This window comes from Tachyglossus aculeatus, chromosome X2, assembly GCF_015852505.1.
Source record: "Tachyglossus aculeatus isolate mTacAcu1 chromosome X2, mTacAcu1.pri, whole genome shotgun sequence".
NCBI lineage: Eukaryota > Metazoa > Chordata > Mammalia > Monotremata > Tachyglossidae > Tachyglossus > Tachyglossus aculeatus.
In genome coordinates, this window is record NC_052100.1 from 3,068,478 (window position 1) to 3,084,828 (window position 16,351).

General features: G+C 52.3%; 1 long non-coding RNA gene across 1 annotated transcript in view; it reads right to left on the reverse strand.

The window, feature by feature from the left end:
- Nucleotides 1–1,893: 1,893 nt before the first annotated feature.
- LOC119949655 overlaps nt 1,894–16,351 on the reverse strand; it is a 29,950-nt gene continuing 15,492 nt past the window's right edge. The window contains exon 3 of the long non-coding RNA XR_005457236.1: nt 1,894–1,933. This is a non-coding gene — a long non-coding RNA (uncharacterized LOC119949655). The remainder of the gene's footprint in view (nt 1,934–16,351) is intronic.

Below are 16,351 nucleotides of genomic sequence, written 5' to 3' on the forward strand. Positions count from 1 at the left end.
TGAGGCTACTGAGGCACGGAGAAGTTAAGAGACTCACCCAAAGTCACACAGCAAGCAACGGAGCTGGGATTAGAACCCAGGTCTTCCGATTCCCGGTCCCGGGCCCTTTCCGCTACGCCAAGCTGCTTCCTTAAAATTGACGGAGAGGAGGAGGAAGTGGGTATGCCGAGGAGTGAGGGCTTTAGTAATAGCCCTCAAGCGCGTAGTACAGTGCTCTGCACATAGTAAGCGCTCAATAAATACGATTGATGATAATAGGGTACATAAGATGTGTCACAGGTTGACTTATAAATACACAAGCTAAAGAGAAGCACTGTGGCGTAATGGATAGATCGCGGGCCTGGGAGACAGAAGGACCCGGGATCAGTGAGGGTATCTAATAATAATTATTATGGTATTTGTTAAACGCTTACTACGTGCCAAGCACTCTTCTAAGCGCCGGGGTAGATGGAAGGTAATCAGGTTGTCCCACATGGGGCTCAGTCTTAATCCCTGTGTGCTCTGCACACAGTAAGTGCTCAATAAATATGACTGATGAGGAATCCCCCTTTTACAGATGAGGTAACCGAGGCCCAGAGAAGTGAGGTGGTTTGCCCAAGGTCACACAGCAGACAAGCGGCAGAGCCGGGATTAGAACCCACGTCCTCCGACTCCCAAGCCCGGGCTCTTTCCACAGGGCCACACGGCTCTTTTCTCTGTTGGTGGGAGAGTGCATCTGTGTGTGCGTCTGTACTGGTGTGACCGCGGACCCGTGACTGTGCCCAGCGCTTAGGACGGTGCCTGGCACATTGTCAGCACTTAACAAATACCGTTAAAAACAAAACAGGAAAAAAAAAACTGTGGGTTTTCACTGCTGTGTCAATTTGTTGCGTTTTCCTTGTCATCGTCATCATCACCAACCGTATTTATTGAGCGCTTACTGTGTGCAGAGCACTGTACTAAGCACTTGGGAAGTACAAGTTGGCAACATACTGTCTTTCTTAAGCGTCCTGAAACGTGCCCAAGTCCCTGGGTATTGGGGCAGGGGGTGTCTCTGGGGTGGGTCACTGAGTGAATACGGGACGGGCAGCCAACCGACGCTGCCATCCCTAGCATCCCAAGTCCAGCCATCCCAGGGATCCGTCTCTGCCAGGGGCAGTGGGATACTTGGAGGGATTGGGTATGGATTGCTCACTCGGCCACATCCACGCTCGTGGTGAGGCATGAACCAATATCCCTGACTGTCCCCTCTCCATCCCTGACTCTTCCCCTCAGTGAGCCAGCCCGGACCATCCAACGCCCCCGACTCTCCTCTCTCCCTCTCTGCCTCTCCCCCGGCGACGCAGCGTGGATGCTCATCTATAAATCCAGCCAAGCCTCTCCGGGCCCCGCTGCTATTTTTAGCTGCCCCGGCTTCCTGTGGCTTGGAGCGGGGGCAGGCTGGGGGGCAAGAAGGAGGCCTCCCTCAGGAAGCCGATCACTTCCCAGCCCCGCCTGCCTCTCCGCAACGGCCCCCGTCGGCCAAGGGGGCCAAATCCCAATCCCTCCTGCTCTCCCGACTTGTGGAAGCGCTTAGGCATCTCTCCCGCAAAGGCCCCGACCTACCAGGATCCCCTCCCCTCTCGCCTGCTGCTCCGTCCCCCTCCATCCAATCCCACAAACCGGATCCGCAACTCAGCTAGGGCCGCTTTCCGCGCACCCCCAAAAAGGAGCCTGGCTCAGTCCCCGCCGGTCGGTGCCCCCGTCCCACCCACACCACCACCGCGCCGTGGACGCAGCCTACAGCCCGGGGACGGTCTCCCCCCCGTCCAGGCCCAGCGGGAGAGCGGGCCGCTTCCCCGTACCGGAACGTCTGGGAGTCGGGAGGTCGTGGGTTCTCATCCTGGCTCCACCACTTGTCTGTTGGGTGACCTTGGGCAAGTCGTTTCGTTCCTCCGTGCCTCAGTTCCCTCGCCTGTAAAACGGGGATGGAAACTGTGAGCCCCAGGTGGGACGGAGACCGCGTCCAAACCATGTACCTGTAACCACCCCGGCGCTTAGTATACTGTGTGGCGCATAGTAAGCACTTAACAAATACTAGTTATTATTACCTCGAAAATTCCCCCCTTGCATTCTAGGAAGGAGCGAGACAATGGCGGGAACGGCCCCTCCAGCCTCCCAAGACCCCCCGCATCCAGCCCGCAGCCGGTGGCGGCCACCAGAAGCTGGAAATCTCTCCCCCGCCTCCAGGAAGACTTCAGGCCCTGCCCGTCCCCACGTTCCCACATCCCCCTCCCGGAATCGGCCTCATTTCTTCTCCCACCGCCCCCCGCCGCGCTCGGTTTCCGTGACTGATGGCAACGCAGCCTCCTCCGGTCGCAGCTCCGGGAAACCGGGTGGCCGTTGGTTTTATTTATTTCGCTCTCCCTCGCTCTTCGGAGCTGATAATTATTCCGATCATCGTGGGGATGATTTACTCGGCCATCAGAGGGGCTTGACGACGGCGGCCGGTGGAGGGAATGAGAATGACCAGGGGCGGCGGGGTGGGGGGTGGTCCCAGCCCTCTTTCTTTCTTCTCTTCATGTCCCCGTCCCCACGGGGACCCTCCCCAAAATCCACCAGGGCAGATCCGGGTACAAGTGTGCACACGGGGAAGAGTACGTTTCTTCACACACGTGAAGGAGCGGGGAGCTGCACACGGGTCTAAGGACGTGCACGCCGGCAGGGCTGCCCGTGCGCCGGAATGGGCACGCGTGGCTTCAAGCGTGTATGGGTGCCTGGCCGTCGAAATGCACGCATGTGGGGTGTGCACGCTCGCGTCCACGTGTACGCCCGATCGGTTGCGTGCAGGCCCATCGGTGAGGTCGTCCTTGTGTGCCAGCCCACCCAGGTGAGCAACAGTGCATACACGCTACGAGCTTGGGTACCCACCGCGTGGCTCCGCGGAAAGAGCCCGGGCTTTGGAGTCGGAGGCCCTGGGTTCAAATCCCGGCTCCGCCAACCGTCAGCTGTGTGACTTCGGGCAAGTCACTTCACTTCTCTGGGCCTCAGTTACCTCATCTGTAAAATGGGGATTAAAACTGTGAGCCCCCCGTGGGACAACCTGATCACCTTGTAACCTACAGTGCTTTGCACATAGTAAGGGCTTAACAAATACCATCATCATTATTATTATTATGTAAGTAGGATGTGTGTATTCATATGCACGCAAGCGTGCCTAGGGATCCACATGTGCCGAGCAAGAGTGTGTAAATGGGTGCGCGCGTGATTGTGTGTTTCTCCTTTCCTGATTGCTGCTCCCATCTTAAATGGCGGAGGCGAGGTGACCTCATTAACATCTCTGCAGCGTCCCCGGAAAAACCCATCCCATCCGTCTCATCCGGCTGCTTTAAACGTCGGAGAACGGGGCTGTGTTTTCTTCATCAGCTGCTTAAAATTCAGGGTCGGGGCTCAGTGCGGGGAGGTGTGTGTGTGTGTCGGGGGGGGGGAGGTCTGGGTTTCCTCCCCGCTCCCCTCTCTCACGCTCGCTCTCTTTTTGGAAAACAGGGATGCCGGCCTATTGGAAAATCTCCCCCCACCCGGCCCCTCCCCGCTCTCTGGAAGGAGCTCGGTGGGGAATAAACTCTGGAATCTGTTCCACTTGAGCAGATGGCTGAGAAACTTTTGGCTGAGAATTAAATTGAGTGTGACGGCCTAGGTCCAATCACAGATGGCTGAAACCCTAGCGCCGTCCCCGATGTCCTGAGCGGAGAGAGCTCCCCGCTCGCCCCTTTCGTGCCGGAGAGCCACGGTCGGCTGTGTAACGTGGGCTGGAAAAATGTGCGGGGAAAAGGGGCGGAGGGGCCGGCTTCCCGGCTTCGGCTCCATGGGGGGGGGCTGAAGCCGGGCCCTGGGAATGTCGTTCCGGGGGAGCCCCCCTCCCCATCCTGCACCCTCCTCAGCTCTTCCGCTCCTGAACCCCAGTCCTGTCTCCCCCCTCTCCCTCGTGTCTGGAAGGAAAGGCCCCTAAGCGTAGAGATTGGGAGCACCCCTGCCCTTACTATAAAGAGATGCCTGGACTGGGGAGTGGGCTGTGATTCCCCCCGGCCCCCCCAGACTGTAGGCTCGTTGCGGGCAGGGAATGTGTCTGCTCAACGCTGTACTGTACTCTTCCAAGAGCTCAGTACGGTGCTCTGCACACAGTAAGCGCTCAATAAATCACCCTGGAAACGAGCACGTGGAAGACGCCGGCCCCTGGAGCCTCTCCATCCCCCCATCTTACCACCTTCCCTTCCCCACTGCACCTGTATATATGCATATATGTTTGCACAGATTTATTACTCTATTTATTTTACTTGTACATGTCTATTCTATTTATTTTATTTTGTTAGTATGTCTGGTTTTATTCTATGTCTCCCCCTTTTAGACTGTGAGCCCACTGTTGGGTAGGGACCGTCTCTAGATGTTGCCAATTTGGACTTCCCAAGCGCTTAGTGCAGCGCTCTGCACACAGTAAGCGCTCAATAAATACAATTGATGATGGAGCCCCGGTGGAGCTCCGCCACTTGTCAGCTGGGTGACTCTGGGCAAGCCGCTTCCCTTCTCTGCGCCTCAGTTCCCTCATCCGGAAAACGGGGGTGAAGACTGCGAGCCCCCCGTGGGACAACCTGATCACCGCGTAACCTCCCCAGCGCTTCGAACTGTGCTTGGCACATAGTAAGCACTTAATAAACGCCATCATTATTATTATTATTAATAATAAACTCGATTGAATGACCGAGCGAATGGATCCTGGACATGGGGGTGAAGCGGCTGTCTCCCGGTCAGCCTGGTTCAACGCGGGTCCCCCAATGGGCGGAAAATTGGGGCTCCGGGACCCCCCGAGTCAGGGCCGGCCACCCACCCCGGCTCTGGACGCCGAGATGATTCTCCGCAGAGGCTCTGGACCGGAGCCCTACCTGCCCTACCCTCCCTCAGCCTGGCTCCGGTTTCCATGGGAACTACTTGGCCACCTGCCTCGGTCATCCTGGCCTGAGGATGTGGATTCCCGCCCGCCCCCCCTCCTGCTTCCCGGAGCTCTCTCTATTCCTCAGTTTCTCTGGGAGTAAAATGAGAAAGACCCAAGGGGGAAGTGGGGAGGAGGGAGAGGCTGGGGGGGCGGGGGGGGGGGGGAGGGAATCCTGCTGAATCAGATCCTGCCCAACTCTTCAGCTCTCTACCAGTCCGGGGAGCCGGTATCGACCAAGGTGAAGTCAAGGTCAATATCCACTTAAGCAGCATTTAATCCCCTTTTCCCTCGGCCTGAGCGGGTGACACCTGAATTACTTACACCCTCATCATCACCATCATCATCATCATCATCATCAATCGTATTTATTGAGCGCTTACTATGTGCAGGAAGTACAAATTGACAACATATAGAGACAGTCCCTACCCAACAGTGGGCTTCCACACCCCACAACCAGCGAGGTCCTCACCTTCCCACCCCCGGCCCTCTCCGGTCTCCCTGCGACCTCTCCCTCGCAATTCGCGCCGTTTCAGAGTGAAAACGTCCCCCCGCTTTCGGGGGGCAATAAGGCGGGCACACTTTTTGGGGGGCAGAGATCCTGGGGCTCTGGTTTCCTGGAAATCTTAGAGAACCCCCTCCCCAGTTACCTGAGCTGTGGGTGGGGGGCAGTTGGGCTGAGGTTTGTACATATTTATTACTCTATTTATTTATTTTTTAGACTGTGAGCCCACTGTTGGGCAGGGACCGTCTCTATATGTTGCCAATTTGTACTTCCCAAGCGCTTAGTCCAGTGCTCTGCACACAGTAAGCGCTCAATAAATACGATTGATGAGGATTTATCTTACTTGTACCTGCCGATTCTATTTATTTTATTTGGTTAGCATGTTTGGTTTGGTTCTCTGTCTCCCCCTTCTAGCCCGTGAGCCCGCTGTTGGGTAGGGACCGTCTCTATGTGTTGCCGACTTGGACTTCCCCAGCGCTTAGTCCAGTGCTCTGCACACAGTAAGCGCTCAATAAATACGACTGATTGATTGATCGATTGAGGTTGGGGGGGGCGAGGCGGGGAGACGGGGCTGTCCTACCTGGAGGCAGGGGGCTGGACGGGATGACCTTTGGAGAGTTCTGTCGGCCTGGCCTATGGGTCTTAAAATCTCAGCGCTTCGAACAGTGCTTTGCACATAGTAAGCGCTTAATAAATGCCATATCTATTTATTTATTTAAAAGGGAGGTGATGACGGTTCCAACAATGATCTCCGGGATGCAGCCAATCAGGAGGCGCAGATTTAAACAGGCAACCTGATCGGTTAAGGTTATTTTATAATAATAATAATAATGGCATTTATTAAGCGCTTACTATGTGCAAAGCACGGTTCTAAGCTCTGGGGAGGTTACAAGGTGATCAGATTGTCCCACGGGGGGCTCACAGTCTTCATCCCCATTTTACAGATGAGGTAACTGAGGCCCAGAGCAGTCAAGTGACTTGCCCAAAGTCACACAGCTGACAATTGGCAGAGCCGGGATTTGAACCCATGACCTCTGACTCCAAAGCCCGGGCTCTTTTCCATTGAGCCACACGGCTTCTCCTCTTTAGGGTGGCACATATGGGGTGGGCAGGGCTCAGGTGGGCTGGGGGCAGGGCCTCCATTCATAAAAACCCCCCCCCAACCCAACCGGTCAATCATCATCATCATCATCATCATCAATCATATTTATTGAGCGCTTACTGTGTGCAGAGCACTGTACTAAGCGCTTGGGAAGTCCAAGTTGGCAACATCTAGAGACAGTCCCTACCCAACAGTGGGCTCACAGTTTAAAAGGGGGAGACAGAGAACAAAACCAAACATACTAACAAAATAAACTAAATAGAATAGATATGTACAGGTAAAATAAATACAGTAATCAATAGTATTTATTAAGCGCTTACTATGTGCACAGCACTAGACTAAACGCTTGGCAGGGGGCAAATCAACAGACCCGTTCCCCGCCCACAAGGAGGGTGACTCCGACGAACTACGGAGGTTACGGTTTGGAAATTAAATTGCGAGGATAATCGTAATCCTCATCAAGGTGTTCGCTTAGGCACTGTCCTAAGCGCTGAGGTAGATTATAGGAATAATGGCATTTGCGAATAATAATAATAATAATAATGGCATTTATTAAGCGCTTACTATGTTCTAAGCTCTGGGGAGGTTACAAGGTGATCAGGTTGTCCCTCAGGGGGCTCCCAGTCTTCATCCCCATTTTACAGATGAGGTCACTGAGGCCCAGAGAAGTGAAGTGACTTGCCCAGAGTCACACAGCTGACAATTGGCGGAGCCGGGGTTTGAACCCATGACTTTTTTTTTTATGGCATTTATTAAGCGCTTACTATGTGCAAAGCACTGTTCAAAGCGCTGAGGTAGGTTATAGTAATAATGGTATTTGCTAGGAACTTACTATGTGCCCAGCACTGTTCTAAGCACTGAGGTAGATTATAGTAATAATGGTATTTGCGAAGAACTTACTATGTGCCAAACACTGTTCTAAGCGCCGAGGTGGACTGTAATAATAATAAAGGTATTTGCTAAGAACTTGCTACGTGCCAAGCACTAATGATAATAATAACTATGGTATTTGCTAAATGCTTACTATGTGCCAAGCACTGTTCTAAGCACTGAGGTAAATACGATAATAATAATTATTATTATTATGGTATTTGCTAAATGCTTACTATGTGCCAAGCACTGTTCTAAGCACTGAGGTAAATATGATAATAACAATTATTATTATTACGGTATTTGCTAAGCACTTACTATGTGCCAAACACTGTTCTATGTGCTGAGGTACATAAAATAATAATGATAATTCTGGTATTTGTTAAGCACTTACTATGAGCCAAACACTGTTCTAAGCACTGAGATAAATACAATAATAATAATAATTATGGTATTTGCTAGGTGCTTATTATGTGCCAGGCACTGTTCTGCGGTAGACACAAGATAATTGGGTTGGACACAGTCCCTGTCCCACGTGGGGCTCACAGTCCTAATCCCCATTTTACAGATAACTGAGGCACAGAGAAGTGAGGTGACTTGCCCAAGGTCACACAGCAGACAAGTGGCGGAGCCGGAATTAGAAACCAGGTCTTCTGACTCCCAGGTATAGAGAAGCAGCGGGGCTCAGTGGAAAGAGCCCGGGCTTTGGAGTCAGAGGTCATGGGTTCAAATCCCACTCTGCGGCTTTGGGCAAGTCACTTCTCTGTGCCTCAGTTCCCTCATCTGTAAAATGGGGATTGAGACTGTGAGCTCCCTGTGGGACAACCTGATCACCTTGTGACTTCCCCAGTGTTTGGAACAGTGCTTTGCACATAGTAAGCGCTTAATAAATGCCATTATTATTATCAATCAATCAATCGTATTTATTGAGCGCTTACTGTGTGCACAGCACTGTACTAAGCGCTTGGGAAGTACAAGTTGGCAACATCTAGAGACGGTCCCTACCCAACAGTGGGCTCACAGTCCACCAGGCCTCTCTGCTTCTCAATGAATAAGCGCTTAATAAATGCCATTATTATTATTATCAATCAATCGTATTTATTGAGCGCTTACTGTGTGCAGAGCGCTGTACTAAGCGCTTGGGAAGTACAAGTCGGCAACATACAGAGACGGTCCCTACCCAACAGTGGGCTCACGGCCCGCCAGGCCTCTCTGCTCCTCAACGAATAAGTGCTTAACAAATGCCATTATAAAAAAAAAAAAAAATGAATCAACCGATGGTATTTATTGAGCGTTTACTGTGTGCAGAGCACTGAACTAAGCGCTTCTCCCCCCTCTCCCCTCTCCGCCCCGCATAGATGGGGATCCGAGCCCGCTGTTGGGTAGGGACCGTCTCTATATGTTGCCGACTTGTACTTCCCAAGTGCTTAGTACAGTGCTGTGCACACAGTAAGCGCTCAATAAATACGATTGATGGATTGATTGATTTTTACTTGGGGTCTGGGGGTGGTCTCCATGCTCTCTAAGGGTGATGACCCTCCGGGCCCAGCGAGCCGGATCCACGCTCTGCTTCCTCCTCTTCTCCCCTTCCATCTTCTCCTCCTCCTGGTCCTCCTGTCTCTGGGATGGGCTTCCCGGCCCTGCCCGGAATCGCTTCCCGGGGGTTCCCGGCCATCACGTGCCTTCCCTCCTCCTCCTCCTCCTCCTCCTCTCCGGGGGACCGGTGCGGCGCTGGGAACTCGCGCTCCCCCCTTCCCATCCAACCCCACCCCCATCGGAGGGCTGACTGTCTCTATATGTTGCCGATTTGTACTTCCCAAGTGCTTAGTACAGTGCTCTGCACATAGTAAGCGCTCAATAAATATGATTGATGACGATGATGATGACCAGGGGGGTGGGAAGGGATGGGAAGGAGGGACGCGCGTTCACAGAAGAGGTAACTGAGGCCCAGAGAAGTGGCTTGTCCAAAGTCACCCGGCTGACAAGTGGCGGAGCCGGGATTTGAACCCATGACTTCTGACTCCAAAGCCCGGGCTCTTTCCACTGAGCCCTGCTGACAGGGCTCTGCACACACTAGGCGCTCAATAAATACGATTGATGATGATGATGATGATGACCAGGGGGGTGGGAAGGGATGGGAAGGAGGGACGCGCGTTCACAGATGAGGTAACTGAGGCCCAGAGAAGTGGCTTGTCCAAAGTCACCCGGCTGACAAGTGGCGGAGCCGGGATTTGAACCCATGACTTCTGACTCCAAAGCCCGGGCTCTTTCCACTGAGCCCCGCTGACAGGGCTCTGCACACAGTGGGCGCTCAATAAATACGATTGATGATGATGATGATGATGACCGGGGGGTGGGAAGGGATGGGAAGGAGGGACGCGCGTTCACAGATGAGGTAACTGAGGCCCAGGGAGGTGGCTTGTCCAAAGTCACCCGGCTGACAAGTGGCGGAGCCGGGATTTGAACCCATGACTTCTGACTCCAAAGCCCGGGCTCTTTCCACTGAGCCCCGCTGACAGGGCTCTGCACACAGTAGGCGCTCAATACATAGGACTGAATGAAACGAATGAATTCCGCGCGGGTCTGCGCCGAGGCTCCGGCGGCTCTCCCGGGGAACGGGATGCGGGCTGGCCCGGAGGCAGGGGGAGGGTGGAGATGACCTCTTGGGAATATCCGGGATCAGTCGCCATGGGGAGGAAGAGGGGGGAGGATGGAGGGGAAGCCAGGCGGAGCTGGCATTGCGAAGCAAAGCTGATCCCTGACCATCTGTCTTGATTTTCCTAAACCGCTGAGCCGGGCAGCTGTGTGCTGAGCGACCGGGGGGTCTTCAGGGGTTGGGGGCGAGGAGGTTGGCAAGGGTGGAGGAAGAGGGTGGGCACTAAGCCTGGCATTACTCAGAGCCCCGCGCTGCCCCTCTGTCCCCGTGCCTTCCTCCTGCGCCTAACCAATCAATCAATCAATCGTATTTATTGAGCGCTTACTGTGTGCAGAGCACTGGACTAAGCGCTTGGGAAGTCCAAGCTGGCAACATCTAGAGACGGTCCCGACCCAACGGTGGGCTCACAGTCGAGAAGGGGGAGACAGAGAACCAAACAAAACATATTAACAAAATAAAATAAATCATCATCATCATCAATCGTATTTATTGAGCGCTTACTGTGTGCAGAGCACTGTACTAAGCGCTTGGGAAGTCCAAATTGGCAACATCTAGAGACAGTCCCTACCCAACAGTGGGCTCACAGTCTAGAAGGGGGAGACAGAGAACAAAACAAAACATATTAACAAAATAAAATAAATAGAATAGATATGTACAAGTAAAATAAATCCCTTCCCCACAGCACCTGTATATATGTATATATGTTTGCACATATTAATTACTCTATTTATTTATTTATTTTACTTATACATATCTATTCTATTTATTTTATTTTGTGAATATGTTTGGTTTTGTTCTCTGTCTCCCCCTTTTAGACTGTGAGCCCACTGTTGGGTAGGGACCGTCTCTATATGTTGCCAACTTGGACTTCCCAAGCGCTTGGTACAGTGCTCTGCACACAGTAAGCGCTCAATAAATACGATTGATTGATTGACTGATTGAGTAATAAGTCCGGGTTCAAATCCTGGCTCCGCCAATTGTCAGCTGGGTGACTCTGGGCAAGTCACTTCACTTCTCTGGGCCTCAGTGACCTCATCCGGAAAATAGGGATTAAGACTGTGAGCCCCCCGTGGGACAACCTGATCACCTTGTGCTTAGAACAGTGCTTTGCACATAGTAAGCGCTTAATAAATGCCATCATCATCATGGACAGGATAGCCCTGCCTCCCGCCCCCATTCATTCATTCATTCAATCGTATTTATTGAGCGCTTAATGTGTGCAGAGCACTGTACTAAGTGCTTGAGAAGTCCAAGTTGGCAACATCTAGAGACGGTCCCTACCCAACAGTGGCCTCACAGTCTAGAAGTCCCCAATTTGATGCCCCTTGGCCTGCCCCTGCTGAGAGCTCACCTCCTCCAGGAGGCCTTCCCAGACTGAGCCCCTTCCTTCCTCTCCCCCTCGTCCCCCTCTCATTCCCCCCATCTTACCTCCTTCCCTTCCCCACAGCACCTGTATATATGTATATATGTTTGTTCATATTTATTACTCTATTTATTTATTTATTTATTTATTTAACTTGTACATTTCTATCCTATTTATTTTATTTTGTTGGTATGTTTGGTTCTGTTCTCTGTCTCCCCCTTTTAGACTGTGAGCCCACTGTTGGGTAGGGACTGTCTCTATGTGTTGCCAATTTGTACTTCCCAAGCGCTTAGTACAGTGCTCTGCACATAGTAAGCGCTCAATAAATACGATTGACTGATTGATTGATTACTCTATTTATTTATTTATTTATTTATTTTACCTGTACATATCTATTCTATTTATTTTATTTTGTTAGTATGTTTGGTTTTGTTCTCTGTCTCCCCCTTCTAGACTGCGAGCCCACTGTTGGGTAGGGACTGTCTCTAGATGTTGCCAATTTGTACTTCCCAAGCGCTTAGTCCAGTGCTCTGCACATAGTAAGCGCTCAATAAATATGATTGATGATGATGATGATGATGATGCCCCCACATTTCCCTCGCCCACGGATCCCGGGGTCACCCTCTCGTCCATCCCCCTGCCTCTGGGCAAGGTTGCCCGTCCCTGCCCACCCGGCGGACCCTTCCCCACCTCAGCCCGTCTCCTCCCACCCCGGGGCCCCTCAGCAGTCTGGCAGGGGAGCTGAGCCCGCTGTTGGGTAGGGACCGTCTCTATATGTTGCCAATTTGGACTTCCCAAGCGCTTAGTACAGTGCTCTGCACACAGTAAGCGCTCAATAAATACGATTGATTGATTGATACACGACAGGTAGGAAGATGGAGCAGACAGTTTAGTCAAGCAGAACCAGGGTGACCCGCTCTGCGGGCACCGTCCACGGCAGATCAGAGGTTCGGCATAATGGGTAGAGCCCGGGCTTGGGAATCGAAAGGTCCTGGGTTCTAATCCCGGCTCTGCCACTCGAATGCCCTCCCTCCCCACATCCGCCCTTCCCTTCAAGGCCCTACTGAGAGCTCACCTCCTCCAGGAGGCCTTCCCACACTCATCCCCCTCCTCCCCCTCTCCATCCCCCCCGCCTTACCTCCTTCCCTTCCCCACAGCACCTGTATAGATGTTTGTACGGATTTATTACTCCCTTTATTGATTTATTTTACATGTACATATTTCTTCTATTTATTTTATCCTGTTAATCTGTTTGGTTTTGTTCTCTGTCTCCCCCTTCTAGACTGTGAGCCCACTGGTGGGTAGGGACCGTCCCTAGATGTTGCCAACTTGGACTTCCCAAGCGCTTAGTACAGTGCTGTGCACACCGTAAGCGCTCAATAAATACGATTGAATGAATGAATGAAATGCTGGGTGACCTTGGGCAAGTCGCTTCACTTCGCTGGGCCTTAGTTACCTCATCTGTAAAATGGGGATTTGAGACTGTAAGCCAGCCGCACGTGGGACAGGGACTGTGTCCAACCCGATTTGCTTGTATCCACCCCAGCGCTTAGTACAGTGCCTGGCACATAGGAAGCACTTAACAAATCCCATAATTATTATTATTATTACCCATGGCTATGAGCCTATGGGCGAATGGGGAAGCGGCGTCGCCTACAGGATAGAGCACGGAGCCTGGCGGGGGGGCAGAAGGGCCTGGGTTCTAATCCCGGCTCTGCCACTTGCCTGCTGTGTGACCTTGAGCAAGTCACTTCACTTCTCTGGGCCTCAGTCCCGTCTTCTGGAAAATGGGGATGGAGATGTGAGCCCCACGTGGGACAGGGACTGCCTCCAACCCTGTTTGCTTCTATCTACCTCAGCGCTTTAGCACAGTGCCTGGCACATAGTAAGCGCTGAACAAAGCCCCACGGGAAGCAGCGTGGCTCAGTGGAAAGAGCCCGGGCTTTGGAGTCGGAGGTCAGGGGTTCAAATCCCGGCTCCACCAATTGCCAGCTGTGTGACTTTGGGCCAGTCACTTCACTTCTCTGGGCCTCAGTTCCCTCATCTGTAAAATGGGGATGAAGACTGTGAGCCCCACGTGGGACAACCTGATCACCTTGTATTCCCCCCAGCGCTTCGAACAGTGCTTTGCACATAGTAAGCGCTTAATAAATGCCATCATTATTATTATTATTATTTGGAGTCAGAGGTCAGGGGTTCAAATCCCGGCTCCGCCAATTGTCAGCTGGGTGACTTTGGGCACTTCTCTGGGCCTCAGTTCCCTCATCTGTAAAATGGGGATGAAAACCGTGAGCCCCCTGTGGGACAACCTGATCACCTTGTATTCCCCCCAGCGCTTCGAACAGTGCTTTGCACATAGTAAGCGCTTAATAAATGCCATCATTATTATTATTATTATTATTTGGAGTCAGAGGTCAGGGGTTCAAATCCCGGCTCCGCCAATTGTCAGCTGGGTGACTTTGGGCACTTCTCTGGGCCTCAGTTCCCTCATCTGTAAAATGGGGATGAAGACTGTGAGCCCCCTGAGGGACAACCTGATTACCTTGTATCCCCCCCGGCGCTTCGAACAGTGCTTTGCACATAGTAAGCGCTCAATAAATGCCATCATTATTATTATTATTTGGAGTCAGAGGTCAGGGGTTCAAATCCCAGCTCCGCCAATTGTCAGCTGGGTGACTTTGGGCACTTCTCTGGGCCTCAGTTCCCTCATCTGTCAAATGGGGATGAAAACCGTAAGCCCCCTGTGGGACAACCTGATTACCTTGTATCCCCCCCAGCGCTTCGAACAGTGCTTTGCACATAGTAAGCACTTAATAAATGCCATCATTATTATTATTATTATTATTATTATTATTTGGAGTCAGAGGTCAGGGGTTCAAATCCCGGCTCCACCAATTGTCAGCTGGGTGACTTTGGGCACTTCTCTGGGCCTCAGTTCCCTCACCTGTAAAATGGGGATGAAGACTGTGAGCCCCCTGAGGGACAACCTGATTACCTTGTATCCCCCCCCAGCGCTTAGAACAGTGCTTTGCACATAGTAAGCGCTTAATAAATGCCATCATCATTATTATTATTATTATTATTTGGAGTCAGAGGTCAGGGGTTCAAATCCCGGCTCCGCCAATTGTCAGCTGGGTAACTCTGGGCACTTCTCTGGGCCTCAGTTCCCTCACCTGTAAAATGGGGATGAAGACTGTGAGCCCCCTGAGGGACAACCTGATTACCTTGCATCCCCCCCGGCGCTTCGAACAGTGCTTTGTGCATAGTAAGCGCTTAATAAATGCCATCATTATTATTATTATTTGGAGTCAGAGGTCAGGGGTTCAAATCCCGGCTCCGCCAATTGTCAGCTGGGTGACTTTGGGCACTTCTCTGGGCCTCAGTTCCCTCATCTGTAAAATGGGGATGAAGACTGTGAGCCCCCTGTGGGACAACCTGATTACCCTGTATCCCCCCCAGCGCTTCGAACAGTGCTTTGCACATAGTAAGCGCTTAATAAATGCCATTATTATTATTATTATTATTTGGAGTCAGAGGTCAGGGGTTCAAATCCCGGCTCCGCCAATTGTCAGCTGGGTGACTTTGGGCACTTCTCTGGGCCTCAGTTCCCTCATCTGTAAAATGTGGATGAAGACTGTGAGCACCCTGTGGGACAACCTGATTACCTTGTATCCCCCCCGGCGCTTCGAACAGTGCTTTGCACACAGTGCTTTCCCCCTCGTCCCCCTCTCCATCCCCCCCATCTTACCTCCTTCCCTTCCCCACAGCACCTGTATATATGTATATATGTTTGTACAGATTTATTACTCTATTTATTTATTTATTTATTTTATTTGTACATATCTATTCTATTTATTTTATTTTGTTAGTATGTTTGGTTTTGTTCTCTGTCTCCCCCTTTTAGACTGTGAGCCCACTGTTGGGTAGGGACTGTCTCTATATGTTGCCAATCTGTACTTCCCAAGCACTTAGTACAGTGCTCTGCACATAGTAAGTGCTCAGTAAATACGATTGATGATGATGATGATAGTAAGCGCTTAATAAAAGCCATCATTAACAAATACCGAAATTATCATTACAGTGCACAAGCGGGTGACGAGCGTCGGCTCGCGTCCTGCGGGTGCAAAAATACGGGAAGTCGGCCCCGCCGCCCGGGCAAGGAGCCGACTGGTGAGGCAGCCGGGATCGGGTGATGGAGTGGGGAGTCCGGGGCCCCCCTCTCCCCCACCCGGCAGCCCCTCCGGGGGTGGCGAGGAGGGGGGGTTGGTGGCTTGAATGGCCCTGAATAATTCAGGGAGGCCAGGCTGTCTGTGTACGCCTCCTCCTCTCCCCGTCTCAGCGGCAGCTGCATCAGCTGTGTGACTTTGGGCGGGACACTTGACTTCTCTGGGCCTCAGTTCCCTCATCTGCAAAATGAGGATGAAGACTGTGAGCCCCCCACCGTGGGACAACCCGATCACCTTGTAACCTCCCCAGTGCTCAGAACAGTGCTTTGCACATAGTAAGCGCTTACAAATACCGTCGTTATTATTATTATCCTGGGACCCCCCCCCCCCCCACAAAGGCCGAGGTTCAGGGGTGCCACCTCTGAGGGGAGGCGGTCTTGGGGGGGACCAGAGCCCACCCAACGCCGGGCTCCCAGCTGAGGTACATAGACGCAAATTGGGTTGGAGGCAGTCCCCGTCCCACGTGGGGCTCACATCTCCATCCCCATTTTCCAGATGAGGGACACGAGGCCCAGGGAAGTGAAGTGACTTGCCCAAGGTCACACAGCAGACAAGGGGCAGAGCCGGAATGACAATCCTGGTCCTCCTGATTCCCAGGGCAGTGCTCTATCCATGTGATACGCCAAGCTAGCTCTCTTCCTCCCTTCAAGGCACTGCTGAGAGCTCACCTCCTCCAGGAGGCCTTCC